Source organism: Armigeres subalbatus, chromosome 2 (assembly GCF_024139115.2).
Source record: "Armigeres subalbatus isolate Guangzhou_Male chromosome 2, GZ_Asu_2, whole genome shotgun sequence".
Lineage (NCBI taxonomy): Eukaryota > Metazoa > Arthropoda > Insecta > Diptera > Culicidae > Armigeres > Armigeres subalbatus.
This window is the reverse complement of record NC_085140.1, coordinates 302436452-302459890: the sequence shown is the minus strand read 5'-3', so window position 1 is coordinate 302459890 and position 23439 is coordinate 302436452. Positions and strand designations below refer to the sequence as shown.

The window sequence follows — 23439 nt, the reverse complement described above, 5'->3', positions numbered from 1 at the left end:
AGGCCCGGATGGACATGTACGGGTAGCAACCCTACTGACGTCTAAAGGCGAAATTAAACGGTCATTAGCTAAGTTGTGCCTATTACCGTTTGCAGAAAACGTGCGCGCCCGCGGAGCATGAATAAGATTGAATTGATTATAATAAACAAGTAATTTTTCTCAGTGTATTTTATTGCATCACTCCTGAATATAACACCAATCCAGTACTTCGCCACTCCTACACTACTAAAAATCCACACATATTTATTGGCAAAAATCCATAGATTTTACTTATGATGTATATCAGCGCACACATAATCATTCTCCACGCGAACTACTAATAAATTATATATCGAAATAAACTTTATGTGTGGTCTCGAATTAGCAATTATTTAATTTATGTGTGGATCTATATTCTCCGAATTTCTCTGCTGGTATCGTTATCGGCGGTCACCAGCGAGCCCAAGTACACGAATTCTTCAACCACCTCGATTTCGTCACCACCGATAGAAACTCGTGGTGGGTGGCTCACATTGACCTCTCTTGAGCCTCTTCCTATCATGTACTTCGTCTTCGACGTGTTGATGACTAGTCCAATCCGTTTAGCTTCGCTTTTCAGTCTGATGTAGGCTTCCTCCATCCTCTCAAAGTTACGTGCCATGATATCAATGTCGTCGGCGAAACCAAATAACTACGCACATCACCCGATCCATCGTCGCCTTGATCAACCGTATCAGTTTATCCGAAAATCCGTTTTCGTGCATTAGCTGCCATAGCTGGTCCCGATCGATTGTATCATATGCGGCTTTGAAGTCGATGAATAGATGATGTGTGGGCACGTTGTATTCGCGGCATTTCTGCAATACCTGACGTATGGCGAACACCTGGTCTGTGGTAGAGCGTTCACCCATAAATCCCGCCTGGTACTGCCCCACGAACTCTCTTGCAATTGGTGTTAGTCAACGGCATAAAATTTGGGAGAGTACCTTGTAGGCGGCGTTCAGCAATGTGATTGCGCGGTAGTTGCTACAATCCAGCTTATCGCTCTTTTTGTAGATGGGACACACGACACCTTCCATCCACTCCTGCGGCAGAACCTCATCCTCCCAAACCTTGGTAATCACCCAGTGCAGCGCTCTAGCCAGTGCTTCACCACCGTGTTTAAACAACTCTCCTGGTAGTTGGTCAACTCCAGGGGCTTTGTTGTTTTTCAGCCGGCCGATCTCCTCCTGGATTTCCTGGAGATTCGGAGCCGGAAGTCGCATGTCCTGCGCGCGTGCTCGTGCTCCTAGGTTCATTACCATACCACCACCGTTGTCTGCCATATCGCCATTCAGGTGCTCTTCGTAGTGCTGCCGCCACCTTTGGATCACCTCACGCTCGTTCGTAAGAAGGGTCCCGTTTATGTCCTTACACATATCGGGCTGTGGCACGTGGCCCTTACGTTAACGGTTCAACTTCTCATAGAACTTTCGTGCGTTATTAGCGCGGTACAGTTCCTCCGTCTCTTCACGGTCTCGATCTTCCTGCTGACGCTTTTTCCCCCGGAAAATCGAGTTTTGTCTGTTCCGCGCCCGTTTGTATCGTGCCTCGTTCGCCCTCGTGCGGTGTTGCAGCAATCTCGCCCATGCTGCATTCTTCTCCTCAACTAACTGCTCACATTCGCCGTCATACCAGTCGTTTCTCTGATCCGAAGCCACCGTGCCTAGTGCAGCGATTGCGGTGCTTCCAATGGCGGATCGAATGTCTCTCCAGCCATCTTCAAGAGATGCTGCGCCCAGCTGCTCTTCCGTTGGGAGTGCCACTTCCAGCTGCTGCGCGTAGTCTTGGGCTAGTCTACCGTCTTGTAGCCGCCCAATGTTAAGCCGCGGCGGACGACTCCGACGCGTGTTGATCACCGTCGAGAGTTTTGAGCGCAGACATACTGCGACGAGGTAGTGGTCGGATTCAATATTCGCACTGCGGTAAGTGCGTACGTTCGTGATGTCGGAGAAGAATTTACCGTCGATTAGAACGTGGTCGATTTGGTTTTCCGTTACTTGATTAGGTGATTTCCATGTGGCCTTGTGGATATTCTTGCGGGGGAAGAAAGTGCTTCGGACTACCATTCCGCGGGAGGCTGCAAAGTTTATGCATCGTTGGCTGTTGTCGTTCGATACGGTATGCAGACTATCCGGTCCGATGACCGGTCTATACATTTCCTCCCTTCCTACCTGAGCGTTCATGTCACCGATGACGATTTTGACGTCCCGCAGTGGGCATCCATCGTATGTCTGCTCCAGCTGCGCATAGAACGCTTCTTTCTCGTCGTCGGAACTACCCTTCGTGTGGGCAGTGCACGTGGATGATGCTATAGTTGAAGAAACGGCCTTTTATCCTCAGCTTGCACATCCTTGCGTTGATTGGCTGCCACCCAATCACGCGTTGGCGCATCTTTCCCAGCACTATGAAGCCGGTTCCCAGCTCGTTGGTGGTGCCACAGCTTTGGTAGAAGGTAGCGGCTCGATGCCCGCTTTTCCACACTTTCTGTCCTGTCCAGCGGATTTCCTGCAGCGCTACGACATCGAAGTTGCGGGGATGTAATTCATCGTAGATTATCCTGTCGCAACCTGCGAAGCCTAGCGACTTGCAGTTCCATGTTCCAAGCTTCCAATCGTGATCCTTTATTCGTCGCCTAGGTCGTTGCCGATTGTATCGAGTCGTATTATCTTCTATGTCGTTCGTAATAGTTGTTTTTAAAGGCGGCTTTTTCGGCCTGCGCAAACCTCCTGTCTCGTCGGAGGGCCGTCGTGTCAGGGCTGTTTAACGTCCCACCTAACACCAGGACTTGGGCTTGTGCGCTTTGAGCGGCACACGGTCGCTTTGGCGGAGCCTACTTGCGGATTCATGCAGCTTTTTATAGAGGTTTAACATGGCCCACTGTCAAACCCCACCACATCCTAGGCAGGTGCCACAACTCGCAGATGGCCTGGGGAGGGATCGTCAAGCCCTTGGACATAGTCCCTGCTGCCCCTCAGAATTGCAGTAACTCATACTAAACGATAACGAGTTTGAAAAATTCAAGTTAAAGAAAACTGACATGGGATGCTCATGCAAATAGGGGCAGTATATAGGTAATGTGGTTCGAAATAAATGACTGCTTTAAAATAAGTTTGATCGAAAATTAGAAATTCTAACATGAACCTAAAAATGGGGCAAGATATCTCAGCAAATACTGAACGTAAAAAATATTTTTCGTTGCTGATTTAATCATTTTGGGGTTATCTTCGAACATGATGGTGTTAATTTGTTTATTAAAACCCAACTTAATTCACCGAGTAGTGATACTGCCTTTCTCGCATTTAGCCAAGACACCAACTTTATATGGTGCTAATATGGTTCGATGTACCATTTTCTTTATAACTTTTAAACGCAACGGCCGATCATTATCAAATTCAATAGTGATCAACTAGACTTCCCCTGTTGAATGAGACTTGTTGCGAGAATATCGGTTGAAGATTAATAAGAAGTTGTCTAATGTTTTTCTTAGCTTTTGTGCACACACATACACACACACATACGCACGGACAGACAGACATTTGCTCAGCTCGTCAAGTTGAGTCGATTGGTATATAACACTATACGTCTCCGAGGCTTCTATAAAAAGTTCGTTTTCGTAGTGAAATGATAGCCTTTCGGTACAACTTTGTATAATTTTTGTCTTTCAATACACAGACGGTTTGTTTTCATGATAAATTGCGGCCTTTTTTTTTAATAATGTAAGGCCAATTTTTCATCAAAGGCCTAAAAATTCAAATTTAGAACAGAATTTGATGAAGAATTTTGCCCCGCTGTTTGACACTATCTTACCCTGGCATTTTTTGCTTGACAGATACATAGACTTTTACTTTAATGAGTCAAACTTAAATAAAAAGTGGAATTTTCGTTATTTTATACCTTTGGCATACAGTGGGGTCTTCCTTAGCCATGCGGTAAGATGCTCAGATACAAAGCAAGATCATGCTGAAGGTGGCTGGATTTGATTCTCGGCCCGGTCTAATGATTTTTTTCGACTTCGCTAGACATAGTATAATCATAGACTAATACATAGACCGAAATGTCCGGTACAAACCATTTTAAATTCGGGCACCATGTCTTCTTCTTTATTTTGAGAAAAATACCCCTCGTGGGTGACGAATTACATTTAATTTTACCATAGGGAGTTGTCTTACCCCTCCCGGCGTTTTGACATTTTGCCTGTTTGTTTTGCTCTCACGCTTCACTTTTGATTCTTCTGATTCTGAAAAGTTGCACTTGCAGTTTCTTTGTTTAGAAATCGTTAATCGGTGATTAATATAAAAAAAATTGATAATGTGATAATGATTGTTTATTGGTATGTCTTTTATTACTAGCTCATTTCAATTTGAAGAATGACTCTTTTATAGAAAGATCGCATCGATGACGAAGTCAATGACTTCGGCGAAAGAGTGGCTTCCAAAGGTCAATCACGATGGACGGGTATTTATTTATGTCGTCTTCTCATCGGATGATGCAGCAAATAAAGGATCATCGTTTTGCTGCGACAGCAATCAGAGTAGCACGGTAGACAATCGGCAGTTTCGAAAAAACGGTTAGTATCTGTAATTTAATGGTGCTGTTGTTCTTTTTTTCAATATATGATACGTCGCGAGGAATTTGGGAAAAATATGCTTCTGGATTCCCAAACAACGCTGACCCTAATTGCAAACTTTATTTACAGTGGTTTGCACAACAACAGTAGGAGCATAATCGAGGTCATTCTGTATCACAAGGAGCATCGCATACCTCCATCGTGTACCGACCGACTCGGGGAAAGAAAACATCCTTCTCGCTACCAAAATGTTCATTGGTCGAACCACCATATATGCCGCTCTCCTGGTCTGACATAAACCCACAACTGGATTAGTATCTATTTCATTGACAAGCATAATCGAAAAAAGCAGCGATGAGAAAAACATCTGCACAGACAGCCGCAGTTGGATCGTAGCAACTCCCGCAAACAAAGTGCCTAATCGGTCACAAGTTCGACGGTCCAGCTACCAGACGAACATTAGGCACTTAGGCAAAACAGTGTCCAACGTCGTTGTTATAAAGTAATGTAACAGTAACTCGTAGAGTCGGGCTACCAAGGATATCGGTCCCATCTTCGGATTGATTGCGTAGCATCAATAAGTTGATAGCAGCTGCCATTGTCTACGGTCTGGATAAAAATACTGCCAGCGAGTGCAACGTTATGCTTATCAATCTTGATGGTGATACTATTGATGAGTCACGCTTGGAGGAAGGATGGGGAGTTTCCTAAAGTGTAACAGTTCATATAAAATGTTCGGATACTTTATACAAAAAGTGTGACATAGATGGAGGGGGTTGACCAATTTTTGTGATACGTAATAAATGGATCTTCCCTAATAAGAATCTGCCTTCAATGAAGTGTGTCGTTGGCGTCGTTCCTGCACGATATGCGAACGCATAAGCGTATTCTTTCGTAATCGACACGGGCCAGCGGGCCAGCGTTTGAAAATGACTTGTTGTTTGAGGGAAGCATTTTTCACGACTACCCGTGCCCGTTTCAAAGAATCAAACGCCGATATGTTGCCGTGATGAGGCCGTTACCTATGGTGCTACTAGCTGCCATACTGCACAAGAACAAATTTGAGAAAGTGGAGACCTGTTACTTGACGTTTACATTGCTGCATGGTGTTGAAACAAGCATACCAATACTTTCAACACAAACTCGGTGTGATGATATTCAAAGTTGGCCAAGTGGCCAAGGACATTCAGCACGGTAATGTAACAGCAACAAGTGGCAGTGACGTTGGTAGCGAGGACGAGGATATCGAACGCATGGTGAACGAACGAGATATACATGCTACGATGAAAAACAAAAGGAAACCATTACCGCTAAGAACGATCCGGGGTTCAATTGATAATCCAACCACCAAGAAAATATCCTGTTGATAAGCTATTGCATATGAAAATTGCTGACTCAGTTCGGAAGAAGTCGGTAAACCTGCTCTTCCATTCGCGATCCTATCTATTATTCATAATTATAAAAATAGTAAATTTTAATTTATTAAAACCATATCATCATAATAATTACAAAAATACAAAATATATCTATTTCATGTCACACACTTACTCCAGAAGTCAAGAACAGGCTCGAATTAATTGTCATAAGAGTTTGTACAATTCCACCACTACATTGTACCTTTGACAGATACAGATATACGTATTTTGACCTCAACAGTAAGGTCGTCTTCAGTGTCTACGAGTACGAGACACTGAAAACGACCTTACTGTTGAGGTCGAAATACGTATCTGTCGAAGGTACAATAAAGTGGTGGAATTAAATGGAATTGTATAAACTCGTCTTATGACAATTAAGTACATTACACTAATAGCTCAAAATAATTTTCGTTTCCAATTCGTTAACCAATTAACCAATATTAATTTATCAACCAAATATCAACTAGTTAACCAATAGGGGTGATCGGGGCAATATGGGCCACCTAAGGAAATCGTTCCGAAAAGCGCTGAAAAGCTCAAAAAAACATCGTTCAAATGTAGTTGACTTATACTAGAGAATGTTACCTTTCATATTACGTCGATGAATGACGAAAAATGCGTTTGGAAATTGTTGGAATGCACTTTTAAAAATGTATTGATTTCAATGTGTGTTCCCGACTATATGGGGCAATATGAGCCACCATTTGGGGCAGTATGGGCCACCCTTCGAAAACCTTTATTTAGGCAAAAAAAAGTATCGTAATATGGAAGAATATGATATTCCTACAACAGTTGTGAGTATTCCATACCAAAACAAATGAAAAAACTGCACAACAGCGGACTGAACTGATTTGCCACTCTTCACCGTTTGAACAGCCACAGTTCAATTGGTCATTTTTTCTGTTTCTATCGCAGTAATGCGCTATTGTATTCCGTAATCCGTAAAGAATCTTACTTATGATAATATTCTTGTATTTGATTACTGAAATTTGAACTTGTTCGCATTTTAAGGCCAGATATCTTGTTCTATGCAGGTATGCCCATATTGCCCCATAGAGACTGGTTTTGGGGAAAAAAAAGTTTTATGATAAATTCAGATTTGTATCAATATAAACATGTGTGCACAATATTCAATTTTTATATATGTTTTGATTGTGGTGTGTTTTTGACCTGTATTTTAATCAGTTTTATGTCAAAACCTTATTTATAAACTTGAAATCTCAGGGTGGCTCATATTGCCCCTACTGCCCCTATTAACAAATTCGGAATTCCGAAAGTACTCCTTTCAGAATCCCAGAAGGATTCAATTTGTATTATGAAAAGGTTTTTTTTCGAAATCCCAAGCGAGAATCCGACAAACGACATCTTTCAAAATTCGTATTCGTAACATTGTTTTATACGTAATCAGAGGTGAGCCAGCCTAGGGTTAACCCTTTTTCATACAGACAATAATAACAATGCTAAAAGTCTATTCAGATTACGCCGTTTATTATAATAAATACTATGATAAAGAGTAACTTGAATCCCTACAGTCATTTATATTTCTCTACTTTAACATATTTATTACGATAAATGACGTAATATGAATTACTATTATCCGTTAAATCTAATTTATTTTTTCATACTTCTTTTATTTCGCTGAATAATCCGCCGAATGAATAACTCAAATTAGCATCCTCGTTAGTCGGCCAAGGTGGCATATTCTTTGTACTAAACCGCTTCTATTTCCGCTCGGCAAGCTTCGTTTATAGTCTAGCATGAGGCTGAGCAATTGGCCAATGGTGTTCTGCCATAGGAAACGTGTATGCACTCCATTCAACTTTGATACAATTCTTATGATGCAATTCATACTTGACCACCTAGCTGCTGAATTAGATGAATGGTAAAATAGTTCCGATTTTCAACCGGTGTCTTCAACTTACAATCCGCAGATGTGAGGGGTGGGAGGGGTGTATCAACAAACTTCATACCACTGGCACCATCGTTGCATAGTGGACGATTCTTATCATACAAATTGTGTTGAGTGCCCTTACGGTGTTTAGTTGTTGGGGTGTAGTTGCGGTCGACAATTTGCGACCTTTTTCTCCCGGAGTGACATGCTTTCAACTTCTGAAAAAATGTAGTTCAATTGGAATAAATAAACAGCAATAAAAACCAAAGATTATTAACTACTACCTGAGTTTCCTAGTTGTGAGGCAAGTAATTCCAAACGAGTTTGCAAACGGAATGCATTTTTGTAGCAGACCAAGGACGAAGCCGCCGGCGTATGCAGCTTGAAGAATCACTTCATTCGGAACTTCATTTGAAATCTTGCCTTTTCCTCACACGGGCAGCATCTCTAGGGATCAGAGTTTTTCTGAAATTTTTCATAATCAAGAGCCGCAAAGCTGGGCGCCGGATTGGCACAGGATGGTCATCTGTCGCTTCTTCATCTGTTCAAACATGTCGGAGCAAAGGAACTTCTTTGTGAATGATGTTGGTCACCTCTATTAGTTTCTTCTCTGCTGTTCCGTGGTTTGCATCGCTTTCTATGTTAAACTACTGTAGCTGTGGCTCCCTTTTACAACTCGCACAGACCGATTTTTGTTTCCACGAACACGAATTACACTTTAAAGCAATAATTACGATGCTTGAAGCAAACTCGAAACGCGAAATTAACTCCGGATTTGATAATTTCGATTCCCAACCGAACTGACTGAACCGAGCTGAGTCAAAATTTTATCAGAAGCACCAGAGGTAAACAAAAATGTGTAATTCTCGCTTAACTTTTCAAAAGGACCTAAGTAACATTTTTTTCATGAATTAATTTGAATACTGCAATCAATAGCTTTCATGTTGTTCTGTTGATTGCGCTATAGACTAACGCAAAATGAGCTCCCCCAAGAAATTATGACGTTTGAGCGGGACGCATAATGAAGGCCAAATGAACTTTTGTTCGACTGGACGACCCGCTCAAATGTCAAAATCCTTCGGGTGAGTGAATTTGATGAACTCCTGCGAAGGTCTATAGACGAGTCCAAGTAAAAATAAGAAGAAGACACACGACGGTGTTAACTTTGACAGATCCTACAGCACAGCATAGGGAGATCATTTTAAAATGCTTATAATAAATTCTAGACAAAATGTAATTAAAATCTGATTGATGTATGATACGGAAAAAGTTCCGAACTGTATGATAGATACATTTTTGGAAAATATTTAAAAAATTAAGATAAGCTTCCAGATATGTAATTCAGAACTTTTTCCGTACCGTACATCAATCAAATTTTAATTACATTTTGTCTAGAATTTATTATAAGCATTTTAAAATGATCTCCTATAAACAATCTGACGTTTATCATCTTTCTCTTGCACGCACAGGCGGGATAGATTTGTTTTCATACGGAAACGCTTCCGAAGCGTTTCCGTATGAAAACAAATCCTATGCTTTCCGTGCGCGTGCAAGAGAAAGATGATTAAACGTCAGATAGCCTTATGCTGTGCTGTAGGATCTGTCAAAGTTAACACCGTCGTGCGTCTTCTTCTTATTTTTACTTGGATTCGTCTATTCAAATTAATTCATGAAAAAAATGTTACTTAGGTCCTTTTGAAAAGTTAAGCGAGAATTGTCAAACTGACGTGGTTCGAACTGAGGGGCTTCTCAACAGTCGAGTGGTTGTTCTAATTGTAATCCGTCACTCCCCAGGGGTATATAGTGGTGCCCGGAAAACTGGCCACCACTCCGTCTATGTATTCGTCAATGGTATAATCGTGTTAGCCTCATGACATACAAATACAAATATGATAATTTGGCTTAAAAACTTCGTGGCAGTTCCAGTGGGGTGTAATGCCAATAAAAAGAAATCAATTATGTGGCGTTGGTTAGTCTCCAAGCTGTAAACGTCGATTCCCGAATCCTAATCCCCGTCCATCCTTAAACATTGCAAACCTAACCTCAAGTCACCACGAGTACGTTGGCTTACTAATTTAATAATAAGATTATGTCGATTGTACATATCACAAAGAAACGTGGGTCCGTAAAGTGTTATACACGCCTGAGCCTACCAAATAAACGAACTTAGAAAAAAGCTCAACTGTCTAAGACGAGTTAAGTACTCTCCATTTATTATTGGAGAGTACTTAACTCGTCTTAGACGGTTGAATACATTCCACTAAAAAGAGCTTACCGTGGAGGCACCATATTTGACGCAGTTAAGAAAATTTTAAAAAGAATCATTATTTAAAAAATAATTCCAATATGGATTCGCTCAATATTCTGCATAACGAGCTTACTACTATTATAGAATGTGTAGAAATAATGAAACTTCGAAATATAAGTGTATTTCTTAGTTTTTTAATCTGTTTTTATGTAGTACTTGAGGTGCCCAACCTGACGCACTAATTTTACTATGTTCCTTATTTGACGCAAAGTTGTTCCTAATTTGACGCACTTTAAAACTACTATGTTAAAACTCAATCAATTAAATGCCTTATTTTTTTAATTATTTAAAGACAGTGTACAGGGTGGCCACTAAAATTCGATTTTCAAATTCCCGGTTTTTTCCCGCTTTTCCCGATAAATTTTGTCAAATTTTCCCGGTTTTATTTAATTTGAAAAAAAAGGGAAAGAGTTGTTTGACCTTAACTAGGTGTTCTATTTTTTGACCATATTTGTTTTATAATTTGTAATAATAGCAACTGATAATTTGTAACGAACTTTTGAAATAAATACATTAAATTACAACAACGTGTTATGCGAAATGCATCAAATCAGAAGACACATTGAAATTGTCCGCCTCGTGACCATGAAGTGGACATTTAATCAATATGGTAATACCACATTAGCACCTGATGAAAATGGTTTGAATCTTTTGTTAGTTGCAAAACCGTCGTATTTTTTTGTTGGCTGCGAAACTTTCGTAAGCTTTTGACAGAGCCAATTGACATTGCGTGCCAGTCAATTACATTTTAAAGTTCTAGAATTTTGTTTTCTTTTTCCAGTCTTCTATCCATTAAATTAAAATCTTGAATCTATTATTAAGAAGTTTGAACGTTCTTGGAATATTGGAATATTGCAGTTTTCAAGGTTTTGGAACTTATTCTTTATTTTCAGAGAAATAAGTTAAAAAATATCTTATAGAATATTTTTCACCATCATAACCTTATATTATATTAGGTTAGTTGTGGAAAAATACTGAACTGTCATACTTCAAAATAAAACAGACTAAATCACGAAGACATTTTTTTATTATTTGTAAATTTTTTGAATGTAATTCCAAACAACTCTTGAAGATGTATCAAAATATATATTAATCACCTTATTTATTTTTTGTTTCGAATTCTGTGCAATTGAAAATTGCTAAAATAAAAATAGAAGAATTTTCGTCTTAAGACGAGCTTGGAGATTAGAAGAGTAACTTAAAGATGAATACTTTCATTTAAAAGAATGAAAATTTCGATATTCGATTCTAAGCTTGCCTCGTAACTACGTAATGAATTTCTAAAACATAAAAATTCACAATAATAAAGATTAAAAAATTGCTCGTAAGTCGTAACACAATATATGGTCGGAGTTCAGCCAAAACGCACCAAGCGGCTTTTTGACTGACTGTTCGTACAAGGACAACGAAAATCGTTTCATATCAATTCAAACGTACATTTGCAATAGGATATCCTCATTTTTTGGATTGAGGGATGTCCGATACGATTTGCGATCAATTAAATCTGCTAAACGAAAGTTTGGGCAGAAAAATGGGTAATTTTTCTTTGGCGCTTGGTGCGTTTTGGCTGAACCCCGACCATATGTCAGTAGAAATTGATATCAAAATTATCTAGTGCCAACACAAATTGGATTTGGAATCTACTTAATTAGGTATCACACACCATGTACTGAAATTAAATAATTCAGTCAGAATGCGACTGAGTAATAAACATTGATAAGTTTTTTTTATCCTTATATCAACATCATTGAAAAGAATTTTGAATGTAATTTGACAAAAAATATTTTTCCCGGTACATGTCCTGAATTCCCGGTTTTTCCCGCTTTTTTTCCCGGTGACTTCAATTTCCCGTCTTTTTCCCGCTTTTCCCGTTTTTCCCGGTTCGGTGGCCACCCTGAGTGTAATAGAACTTGGTACGATATAAAATAAAAAGTTTTTTAATTATACAAAGAGGCATTTTATTTTTTTTGCTCAGTTGTTCTGCAAGTTATATGCTCTGTGGCATGTAAGTGTTTTGTTAGTTTCATGAACTCTGCACATCATACGAAATGCTTCTTATTTAGGTGCAAGAATCATGTCAAAATATATATTTACGGGAAAATTAACTTTTACATTTCATTACATAACCAGCCTACCATGGTCTGTTGTATTTGTAATAAAAAAATAACTTTCTTTGGTAATCTGCAATTTTGAATCTATGAACTGAGAAGTTCGTATAGCTTCTTTCTAAACTGAGAAGGATACAGAAAACGCAACTTGTATATGAACGCTTTTGGAACCACATTGAAGCTACCAATCTGCAAGTGTTACGTGACCGGCAGATATATCTCAAAAAATATGAGCTGCCCATCTATATACATTTTTTCAATGAACTATTAACATAAACTGAAGCTTATATGAGAAAGGCAGCCATATTTTTGTTTGATTACATATTCAGGATTGCACGACTAGTAGCGACAGGAAAGCGACAGAGTAACAAATTGAAAATGTGTTCATTATTTTGGTTTGTTAGAATTTCGTACAAAGAAAGTAAATTGAATTATATGATACTAATTCATATTAAAATATTGTTTTCTCGCAAGAATTCTAAAACTAGCATATAAAAACAGCATAATTACCAAATACCTGTAAGAAACGCGTCAAATAAACGCATCAAAATCGAAGGCAGCATAAGGCATACTATCATGGGCTGGACACTTAGTGGAATGATCCAATGTTGACTAATATTTAAAGTAGTTGAGAGTTAGTTAAAACTTAATGAATACATATTGCTTTTCCTAAGACTATTATTGAGGTTTATTAGCACTGCCTTGTCTATTCGTATGATAAGATTAATTAGGAACATCACAATGCATTGTGGAGCCTAATTTGACGCAGAACATTTTGGGTTGAAAAATGCGTTCGAATGTTGCAATGTTCAACGTAAAAGATAAAGCTTACTCATAATGCTCAGCTGTTTGTAGGTAGGGGTAAAAGATTCTCACAAAAGTTATTTTGCGTGAAAAAATGATCATTCGATCCTTAGCATTGTGGCTAAGAACGAAAAAAATTGACGCATTTTGAGTATGACTTCCATATATTTTATTCGGGTACGTTGATTCTTCATTAATAATATGCTTTTTATGCCATATATGCAAAGAAGAGCAAATAAAGCTATCTAGCTTGATTCGTTGATATATTTTTGGCGAAAATAGGTTTTCTGCATCATTTGATTTAAGAGTATATGGTGCTTCCACGGTAAACTATTTTCCCCAAAAAAAAGCTGTAAACGCTCACATACACCATGTTTTGCCTATAAATATTGATCTCTAACGAATAAGTCGAAAAATTCTGCACTTATTTATTCATAAACAGTTTGTTCTTTGCTCAGTGTTGTGTAAAAGGATATAATATTATGCAGTTTCTCAAACAAATGATCAATTCTTAACCGATTTTCTCGCAACAGGTTATCGTACTCAATGAAATTACAATAACAATAACGAAACAAATTTACCATAAAAAAATAATAAAGTTTTGCGTAAACCATATGAAGTGAAAATAAAATGATTAAACTTTGACATCAAGGTGCTCTTTATCCCATCATTGAGCTTGTATCTGAATAGCCTATTACGAAGATATAGCGAAAATAATAAATTAGAACGTGTGTAGGAAAAATCATGTTTGCTAATACATTACTCAATCGATTTGCTCGCAACATGTTGCGTTCGACAAATATTTTTTAAATGAGTATAAACCAAATGTGAATAATGAATGGGAAAATAATTTCAGCCTATCAGTTCTATTTTATACATTTTACACTTTTAAGGCACAAAAAAAGGCATTAACACTGCTAGATAGATTTCAGTTTTTCATTTTTCAGATTTCAGGTAATTTATTTATTGTTTCCACTCTTTTAGTAGTTTTTGTTTTAACGCTTCCTTGACCCCATAATAAGTGTAAACTAACCGGTTATCGTTCCCAATAAAAATTACAATTACAATTTTTTAAACACATTTCTCACCACATAATTTTCGCGGTACTTTTTTACTTCAATAGGACATTATTCCATACCAATGATTAAACATACTTCGGTAATATTTATCTCTTTGGTAAAAAAAAATCTTCGAAATAGTCTTTGTTTACATTTGCGGTTCTAGTCTTCCGGAAAACTTTTATTTTGTACCAAAAAGGTGCAAAACAATGCCGTATTTAACGAGAAATGCTTCTCCGCAGCGCTTGGGCCTCCGCCACTGGGCTACATCAACTACAACCAGCAAGCGTATCCATTTTTGTTTTCGCTTCCAATGCAACGAAATCCATGCATTTTTTCCACGCAATAAAACATACCTGATTCTTTTAAGCAGCAGAGAATTATATTTCCACAATAAACTGCACTGCACTAAGCAAATCAACTTCACTTTCAACTTTAAAATCGTCCGAAAAAAGCACGCGCGTTTTGCGACTAGGCTGCTGTGATTTTCTATGGAAGTAAATACTTTGGATCTTTTTCCTTCGCTGGCAGCAGTCCAGTCGCTTGCCCTGATGCAGATGCCGGTTGAGAGAAAAGGCGCGTTCAAAACGAAAAATGTGTGAGAGTCGTCAACGTTGACAGCTCGAGTGCGAGGGGAGCCATCTTTTATAACAGTTAGGAAATGAGTGACCGGTGAGTTATTCGAATATTTCTTGGCTCCAGTGCTGTATTCGGGTGCCAAAGGGCAAGGGGAATTTTGAACAGCATTTTTCTTTTATAGTAGGGTAACCAACTTGATTTGGACCCCTACACATTTTGGACCCTCCTGGCGACATTTTTCTGATTTCTGAAATAAAAACAATGCCGCTGCTAATTCCTCCATTGACTTCAGGAAAATAACATTGTTCAGCATCTGTTTCACTAGTTTCCCGTGCGAAAAAGCGATATTTAGATGAAATTTCGAAGAAATAAGTTTGTTCGAAGAAGGCGAGCGTTACAATGCGTTACGCTTAAAAGTATTGGCAGTCTAATGTTGCATGAAGAAGAAGAAGCAGAAAAGATGATATTCGGAAAAAAAAAGCACGGGGAAGCATACGTAGAAAATTTTGAAAATCTTTTTAAAAATTCTAGAAGCAATTTAATTAAAAACGGTTAGCAGTACGGGGTAGGAAATTTCTTATATTGTTTAATAAAAACAGGCTGCGAAATGGTGAGTTGACATCCGGGAAGGGGCGCCTAACATAGCTCTGGTCCTCACAAGTTCCAATACTCACGCTTCCACGGGTCTTCCGATGACAATTGACCGCCAGCTAAGGGTTGCGTACTTAGCTGGTAGTGCAGCCTGGGCACTGTTGCCCTTCTGACATCAGCTAGAGTGAGAGGGTGCGTCCTGTGGGGTCTGCCTAGGATGTGGTGGGGTTCGACAGTGGGCTCTGTTGAACTCCTATAAAAAGCTGCATGTGTCCCCAAGCAGGCCCTATCAAAGCGACCGTGTGCCGCGCAAAGCGCACTAGCCTAGTCGTGGTGTTGGGTGGGACTTTAAACAAATTGACCCGACTGACCGAGCGTCTGTTCACCAAGGAGGTCCAACAGCGTCTGTTCTGGCATCCAGCGGCTGAGTATGAAATGCTATTTCCCGGAAGCTATACCTAAGATGGCAGCCCCATCCCGGTGGATAGGGAACCTTGGGCCAACAACCTACTGTTCCCGAAACATCAATTTGTTCGAGAATCCGATAATGAAAGAATACGGACTGATTTTACGGCGACGACTATTAGCGCGAAACAACGGACACAAATAGGAACATGGAACGTTTTAACCCTAGCCCAGCAGGGTAAATTGGCACAACTTGCCAATGAGGCACGCCGCATGAAGCTTGAGATCCTGGGACTGAGTGAAGTCCGTTGGCCAAACTTTGGAGAACACAGAACGCCGTCGGGACAAGTTCTGCTATACTCTGGTTTACGAGGTGAACACGCTCCCCGGCATCGCGGAGTTGGCTTCCTACTAAGCGCTCAGGCACACTCTGCGCTTATGAAGTGGGAACCTATAAGTGAAAGGATAATCGTTGCCAGATTTAGAACACGGGTCCGAAACCTTACTATAATCCAATGTTATGCCCCAACCGATGCTGCCGATCTGCAAGGCAAAGAGAACTTCTACAGTCAACTCAATGCCGTCGTAGATAGAATTCCGAAGGGTGATATCAAGATCTGTTTGGGCGACTTCAATGCGAAGATCGGATCCGACAACTCGAACCATGAGCGTATTATGGGACGCCATGGTCTCGGAGAAATGAGCGAAAACGGAGAGCTGTTCGCAGAATTTTGTGGTAATAACGACATGGTGATCGGGGGATCGCTCTTCCCTCATCGACCGGTTCACAAGGTCACGTGGGTCTCCCGTGACGGCTTTACAGAAAATCAAATCGACCACATCTGTATCAGCCGAAAATGGAAACGGAGCCTTCTTGATGTACGGAATAAACGTAGTGCCGATATCGCGTCCGATCATCACCTCCTCATCGGCGAAATACGCCTGCGCATTGTGCGGATTCGTCGGCAGGAGGAAAGAGTTGGACGACGATTCAACACGATATCTACGATATCTCACGACGCTTAAGCGGGGCGAAGATGAATGCAACGATGCCTGTGAAAGACGCGAATGATCAGTTATTGACCGACCCAACTGACCAGCTGAAACGCTAGAGATTCAAACAGCCATCTAAAGCATGAAATCGAATAAAGCCCCAGGGGTCGACCGCATATCAGCCGAGATGCTCAAAGCTGACCCCATGACATCCGCTCAACTACTGCATCGTTTATTTCGTAATATCTGGGACACCGCAACTTTCCCGGTCGACTGGATGAGTGAAGGTGCCCAAAAAGGGTGACCTGACTGTATGCGATAACTGGCGAGGCATTATGTTGCTGTGTACCGTTCTCAAAGTTCTGTGCAAAATTATCCTAGCCCGGATTCAGGAGAAGATCGATGCGACTCTCCGGCGGCAGCAAGCCGGATTCCGTGCCGGAAGATCCTGTGTGGACCATATTGTCACGCTCCGCATCATCCTGGAGCAGGTCAACGAATTCCAAGAGTCCCTTTACTTGGTATTCATTGACTACGAAAAAGCTTTCGACCGTCTCAATCACGAGAATATGTGGGGCGCCCTGAGACGCAAAGGAGTTCCTGAGAAAATCATCGGCCTCATCGAGGCACAGTATGAGGCCTTCTCGTGTAGAGTGCTGCACAATGGGGTCTTGTCAGACCGGGTCGGCAGGGAGAACTGCCTAGGGCGTGATGGGATTTAGCAGTGGGCTCTGCTAAAATCCCTCCCAAAAAACCACAAGTGCCCGTAAGCGGACTCTATCTAAGCGACTGTGTGCCGCTTCAAAAGCACAAGCCCAGGGAGTGCCAATTGGCATGTGGAGTGTCCCTACTTCGGTAGGGTAGTGCGTGAGCTGCTTCGGCAGGGAGTGAGTGATCTGTTTGTGCTGAGGCAGGAGTGTCATAGCGCGTCACCGCTATTGTCACCTCGAAGCGCAGCAGAAGTCTGAGTATGGACTGCACATGCTAAGGTAAGAGTGTCGTAGCGTAGTATCGTTGATTGGTCCCTACATACCGCTATCGACACCTCGAGGCATGGCAGTGGAGTGTTAGAGTGAGTTGTGGAGTGTACCTACTTCGGTAGGGTAGCGCGTGAGCTGCTTCGGCAGGGAGTGAGTGATCTGGTTGTGCTGAGGCAGGAGTGTCATAGCGTGTCGCCGCCGCTATTGTCACCTCGAAGCGCAGCAGAAGTCTGAGTATGGACTGCACATGCTGAGGTAGGAGTCGAGGTATCCCATCGACACCTCGAGGCATTGCAGTGGAGTGTTAGAGTGAGCACCCGACAAGGGGTCACCTGGAGCGAATGGTCTTTGGAGAAGCCGCTTCGGCGGCAGGGTAGCAGTGGGTTGTACCCACACACCTACAGTTGTGCACATGTGGTGCATGGGGAGTGTCCCTGCTTCGGCAGGGTAGCGTGTGGTCTGCTTCGGCAGTGGTGTGATTGATCTGCTCGTGCTGAGGCAGGAGTGTCGTAGCGTAATATCTGTAGGCCCAGGCAGTTACCGCTATTGGCACCTCGAGGCATGGCAGCGGAGCGTCCGGGAGAGCATCCAAGTAAGACTCAAATGGAGTGAATGGTGTGCGAGCACCCAAGTCAGTCTCGCGTGGGACGAGTGCCTGTGTGAGCGATAATGAGCGAGTACGCTTAGTACTGCCGTCCCCCCAGAAGTAGTACTGCGAGGTAGTTCCTGGGGGAAACGATGGCGGAGCCCAAGGGAGTTTAGTCGGTATTACCGGTATGGTCGAGTCCGACACTCCAGTACACTTCCGTGTGGTAGTTTGGCAACTACAATGCACGTGTACTGGGTTAGTGTGTAAATGCATTCTCCCTTGTAAAAAAAAAAAAAAAAAAAAAGACCGGGTCGGCAGCAGGGGGGCAGCAGGGACAGCAGGGACAGCATGGACCATGTCCAAGGGCTTGACGACCCCTCCCCAGCTGTCTGCGAGTCAGGGAGAACTGCCTAGGGCGTGGTGGGATTTAGCAGTGGGCTCTGCTAAAATCCCTCCCAAAAAACCACAAGTGCCCGTAATCAGACTCTATCAAAGCGACTGTGTGCCGCTTCAAAAGCACAAGCCCAGGGAGTGCCAATTGGCATGGGGAGTGTCCCTACTTCGGTAGGGTAGCGCGTGAGCTGCTTCGGCAGGGAGTGAGTGATCTGTTTGTGCTGAGGCAGGAGTGTCATAGCGCGTCGCCGCTATTGTTACCTCGAAGCGCAGCAGAAGTCTGAGTATGGACTGCACATGCTGAGGTAGGAGTGTCGTAGCGTAGTATCGTTGATTGGACCCTACATACCGCTATCGACACCTCGAGGCATGGCAGTGGAGTGTTAGAGTGAGTTGGGGAGTGTCCCTACTTCGGTAGGGTAGCGCGTGAGCTGATTCGGCAGGGAGTGAGTGATCTGGTTGTGCTGAGGCAGGAGTGTCATAGCGTGTCGCCGCCGCTATTGTCACCTCGAAGCGCAGCAGAAGTCTGAGTATGGACTGCACATGCTGAGGTAGGAGTCGAGGTACCCATCGACACCTCGAGGCATTGCAGTGGAGTGTTAGAGTGAGCACCCGAAAAAGGGTCACATGGAGCGAATGGTCTTTGGAGAAGCTGCTTCGGCGGCAGGGTAGCAGTGGGTTGTACCCACACACCTACAGTTGTGCACATGTGGTGCATGGGGAGTGTCCCTGCTTCGGCAGGGTAGCGTGTGGTCTGCTTCGGCAGTGGTGTGATTGATCTGCTCGTGCTGAGGCAGGAGTGTCGTAGCGTAATATCTGTAGGCCCAGGCAGTTACCGCTATTGACACCTCGAGGCATGGCAGCGGAGCGCCCGGGAGAGCATCCAAGTAAGACTCAAATGGAGTGAATGGTGTGCGAGCACCCAAGTCAGTCTCGCATAGGACGAGTGCCTGTGTGAGCGGTAATGAGCGAGTACGCTTAGTACTGCCATCCCCCCAGAAGTAGTACTGCGAGGTAGTTCCTGGGGGAAACGATGGTGGAGCCCAAGGGAGTTTAGTCGGTATTACCGGTATGGTCGAGTCCGACACTCCAGTACACTTCCGTGTGGTAGTTTGGCAACTACAATGCACGTGTACTGGGTTAGTGTGTAAATGCATTCTCCATTGTAAAAAAAAAAACAGCCGGGGTACGATTTTCAACGGACATGAAACATGGACAATGCTCGAGGAGGACTTGCAAGCACTCGGAGTATTCGAGAGACGGGTGCTTAGGACCATCTTTGGCGGTGTACAAGAAGACGGTGTGTTGCGGCGAAGAATGAACCATGAGCTCGCCCAACTCTACGGCGAACCCAGTATGCAGAAGGTAGCTAAAGCCGGAAGGGTACGATGGGCAGGACATGTTGCAAGAATGCCGGACAGCAACCCTGCAAAGATGGTGTTCGCTTCCGATCCGGCAGGTACGAGACGGCGTGGAGCGCAGTGAGCGAGATGGGAAGACCAGGTGCAAAACGACTTGGCGATTGTGCACACTTAGTTTTTATTTCTGCAGCTCGGCAAAAATCCGCACAGCCGTGCGCCAGCAAAATAAAAAACTGATATTTCAGCAGAAATGACGTTTGTTAGCTGATTTTCGGCAAAATATTTACTGATTTTCAGTAATTTTGACAGAAATCTCGGCAAAAAACATGATTGCTGGGTTACGGCTGTGCGAATCTCGGTAAAAGTTGACCATTTTGCTGAGATCCCGGTAAAACAAATTAAGCGTGCTGGGGCGTATCCGAGGATGGAGAGATGCGGCCTTGAACCGTGTATTGTGGCGTCAAATGGTTGATTCAGTGTTATCTGTTTAGATGTAAACTAAATAAATGAAATGAAAGCGCTGGAATTGGCTTTTGAGGTTTTTCGTTAATTTCCAAAAGGGTTTCGAACTGGGTTCCAACTTTGAAACATTATTTTCATAGTTGTTATTTCTTAGAATGGCGAAACGTTTTTTAATTCCATTTTGCAAATCACGCCAAATAACTTTCGACGCGGGATCGCGAGTTCTTTATTATTGCCTTCGCCTCACATTTTTAAGACGGATCAGTATATAGCTAAAGATCGTCAATAATAATGGAGTTGAATTTAATTTCACATTTAGGAATTGCAATGCTTCTGGCTTCGACAATTAGATTTGTCAAAGATACGAGAGCATTATCAATATCATTTTTGGTATCCAGAGGAATATCAACATCAAAATTCCTATCGATATACGTTTTATATAAATCCAAATCAGCTCTATTATAATTAAAAGTAGAGCTGATTGGATTGTTGATGGCATCTTGTGAGATTTCAAACGTCAAAGTCAGCATGTGTTACCAATTGGCCACACAGTTGACTTGAATCCGAGGAAACTAAATCAATTGTCGAAGGATTTCGACTGGATGAAAAACAAGTTGATCCATTGGGATATTGAATAGTACAATATCTCGCAAAACAATCTTCAAATAAAAATTTACCATTGCAATTTGCTATAAGCATTAATCCATGAACAGTGTTTGGCATTGAAGTCACCAATAATAAAAACATTGGATCAGCTCTCAACAAATTCGTTTACTGCCCATTGCACTGGAAAGGCAAGTAGCCAGCATTAAAAGAGAATTGCCCAAAATTTGTTTCAACAGAAACTCCCAAGGTTTCGAAAACTATGGTTTCAAACGAAGAATATAATTTATGTTTGATACGTCTATTAATGACAATGGCGACCCCACCACAGGCGCTGTCAAGACGATCATTTCGGTAAATAAAATAATTTGGATTTCTTTTGATGAAGTCCAAGTTTTAAATATGTTTTATAGTTATAATGGCAATGTGCACATTATGAACTGATAGGAAGTTGAATAATTCACCTTCTTTGCCCTTTCAAGAGTGGGCATTCCAATTTAAAATTTTCAAAGAATTATTTGGATCCATTAAAACGAAGTCCAATAAAAAAATTTGAGTGAATTTGATACCAACTTGAACTGCTTCAATTTTGGTATTTGCTTTGAACATTGCATCAATCATGTGATGCAATTGTTTATTTAGCAAATCAAAGTCGGAAGCAGACATGCTACCTGAGTCGTGAGAACGAACGTTACTTTCCGTTAAAGAATGGGTATGAAAATCATTCATCGTCGGTAAATTTTCAGAAATGAAATTTTGCTTGCATGTGGGCGTGTTTGAGAAATTAGAATTCGACGAACTGCTCGTTACTCGGTGAGAGGTGAGAGCACAATTTATTCGTTGATTGTGGTGGGTATGAATTGCTCGACCAGCAAATGATTGCGGATTTTGTGCGTTCTAAATATGTTTACCCAGCGAATCTGGGATCCTATTGGAAGCACGGGAAGTCAAGACTTTTTTGCATGAAGGGCATTCCCAGAAATTGGATTTATGATTGCCCCCACATTGGCACATTCAAATTTATTGGAATCTTCTCTCACAGGACAGGCGTCCTTGGCGTGAGAGGTTGCACCACAAATCATGGGATTAGCGTCAATGGGGTAATTTTTCTTCGATGACCCTGCTTTTGGACGTTACGGCACTGAGTGGGGTTTTGGAAATTTCCCCCAGACCTGCGGAAATTTTTCCATGTAACACGGACACGGGACATAATGCAGGCCTTTTCCAAACCTTTCATATTATTTAGTTCATTTTTGTTAAAGTGAACTAAATAACATTTTTGAGAAATACCCCTTTGAGAAGAAGCAGAGCGAGATTTCTTTTTCATCTTAATTGCAAATCCAAGTAGGTAGGTAATTGAGAAATTTCAATTTTAATCTCATCCAGTGATTTATCATCACTGGGGAGACCTTTCAAGACGACAAAAGCCAATATGGTATACCGTGGGGCATCGAAATCCGTACACTTAAGCACCTTAGTATATGAAAAAGACATTAGAAAATAGGAATCGAATGTAAATAAAACGTTTTTCATTGACCTAGGAGCATGAAGGCTTCTACTTTTGAAGTGTTTCACATTTACACTTTGAAAACTACGAAGAACAATATAAAATAATGAATTAAATCAACTATTCCTGGATCGAAATCCGTCCACCGTGGACGGATTTCGAATCAAAGAATGAAAATCCGTACAGCAATTTTTTTAACTAAATATTTAATTTGAAGCAGACTGATTGACTAAACTAGCACTGTAAATAGTTCAATACACACCTTGGAAAGCGATCCCTTCGATTTGTGCTCCGCTTTTCTTATGTAATAATTCGCAATTAGGGTAACGGCTGTATTTTGGACCGGGCTCATATTTTGGACCACCTAGCTGAATTTTGCATTTTTATCACACAAAACTAAATAAAACATGCAACATTTAAATTTTATTGTAAAAAGAAACTATTCATAAGGTATCTCCTACATTTGTTTCTTATAAAATATATCCATTATTAGGAAGATATTCACGTATTTACCCATTCCGGTTAGATTAGACCAAAACCAAGACGACATTGTAAAATGGAATTCAACTTTCAAAAGCTGTAAGTTTATTTGTACATAGATTTAAAACACGTGAATAATGTTGTTGACCTATTAGAACCTAATTGAAGCAGTTTCAGACCTGAAGTAAAACATTGCAAGTTTAAAAACAGTATTCTGAGGCATGTCCAAAATAGGTTCATTTTTCATTGAACCGAACATATTTTCGACATATCTCCTTTTACAGTTCTAGATCTCTTAAACTTTTGCCTTTTTGCTACCAGAGG

The 23439-nt window shown here is 41.4% G+C and overlaps 1 protein-coding gene across 3 annotated transcripts in view; it reads right to left on the bottom strand.

Moving 5' to 3' along the window:
* Positions 1-14764, bottom strand: part of LOC134212503 (DNA-(apurinic or apyrimidinic site) endonuclease) — a 51841-nt gene extending 37077 nt beyond the window's left edge. For 2 of the 3 annotated variants that reach the window (XM_062690441.1, XM_062690443.1), the window contains exon 1: positions 14529-14763. The gene's annotated coding sequence lies outside the window, so the exon portion shown is untranslated. Of the gene's footprint in view, positions 1-14528 lie in introns of all 3 variants that reach the window. The other variant, XM_062690442.1, reaches the window with a different exon arrangement.
* Between the last annotated feature and the right edge of the window lie 8675 nt (positions 14765-23439).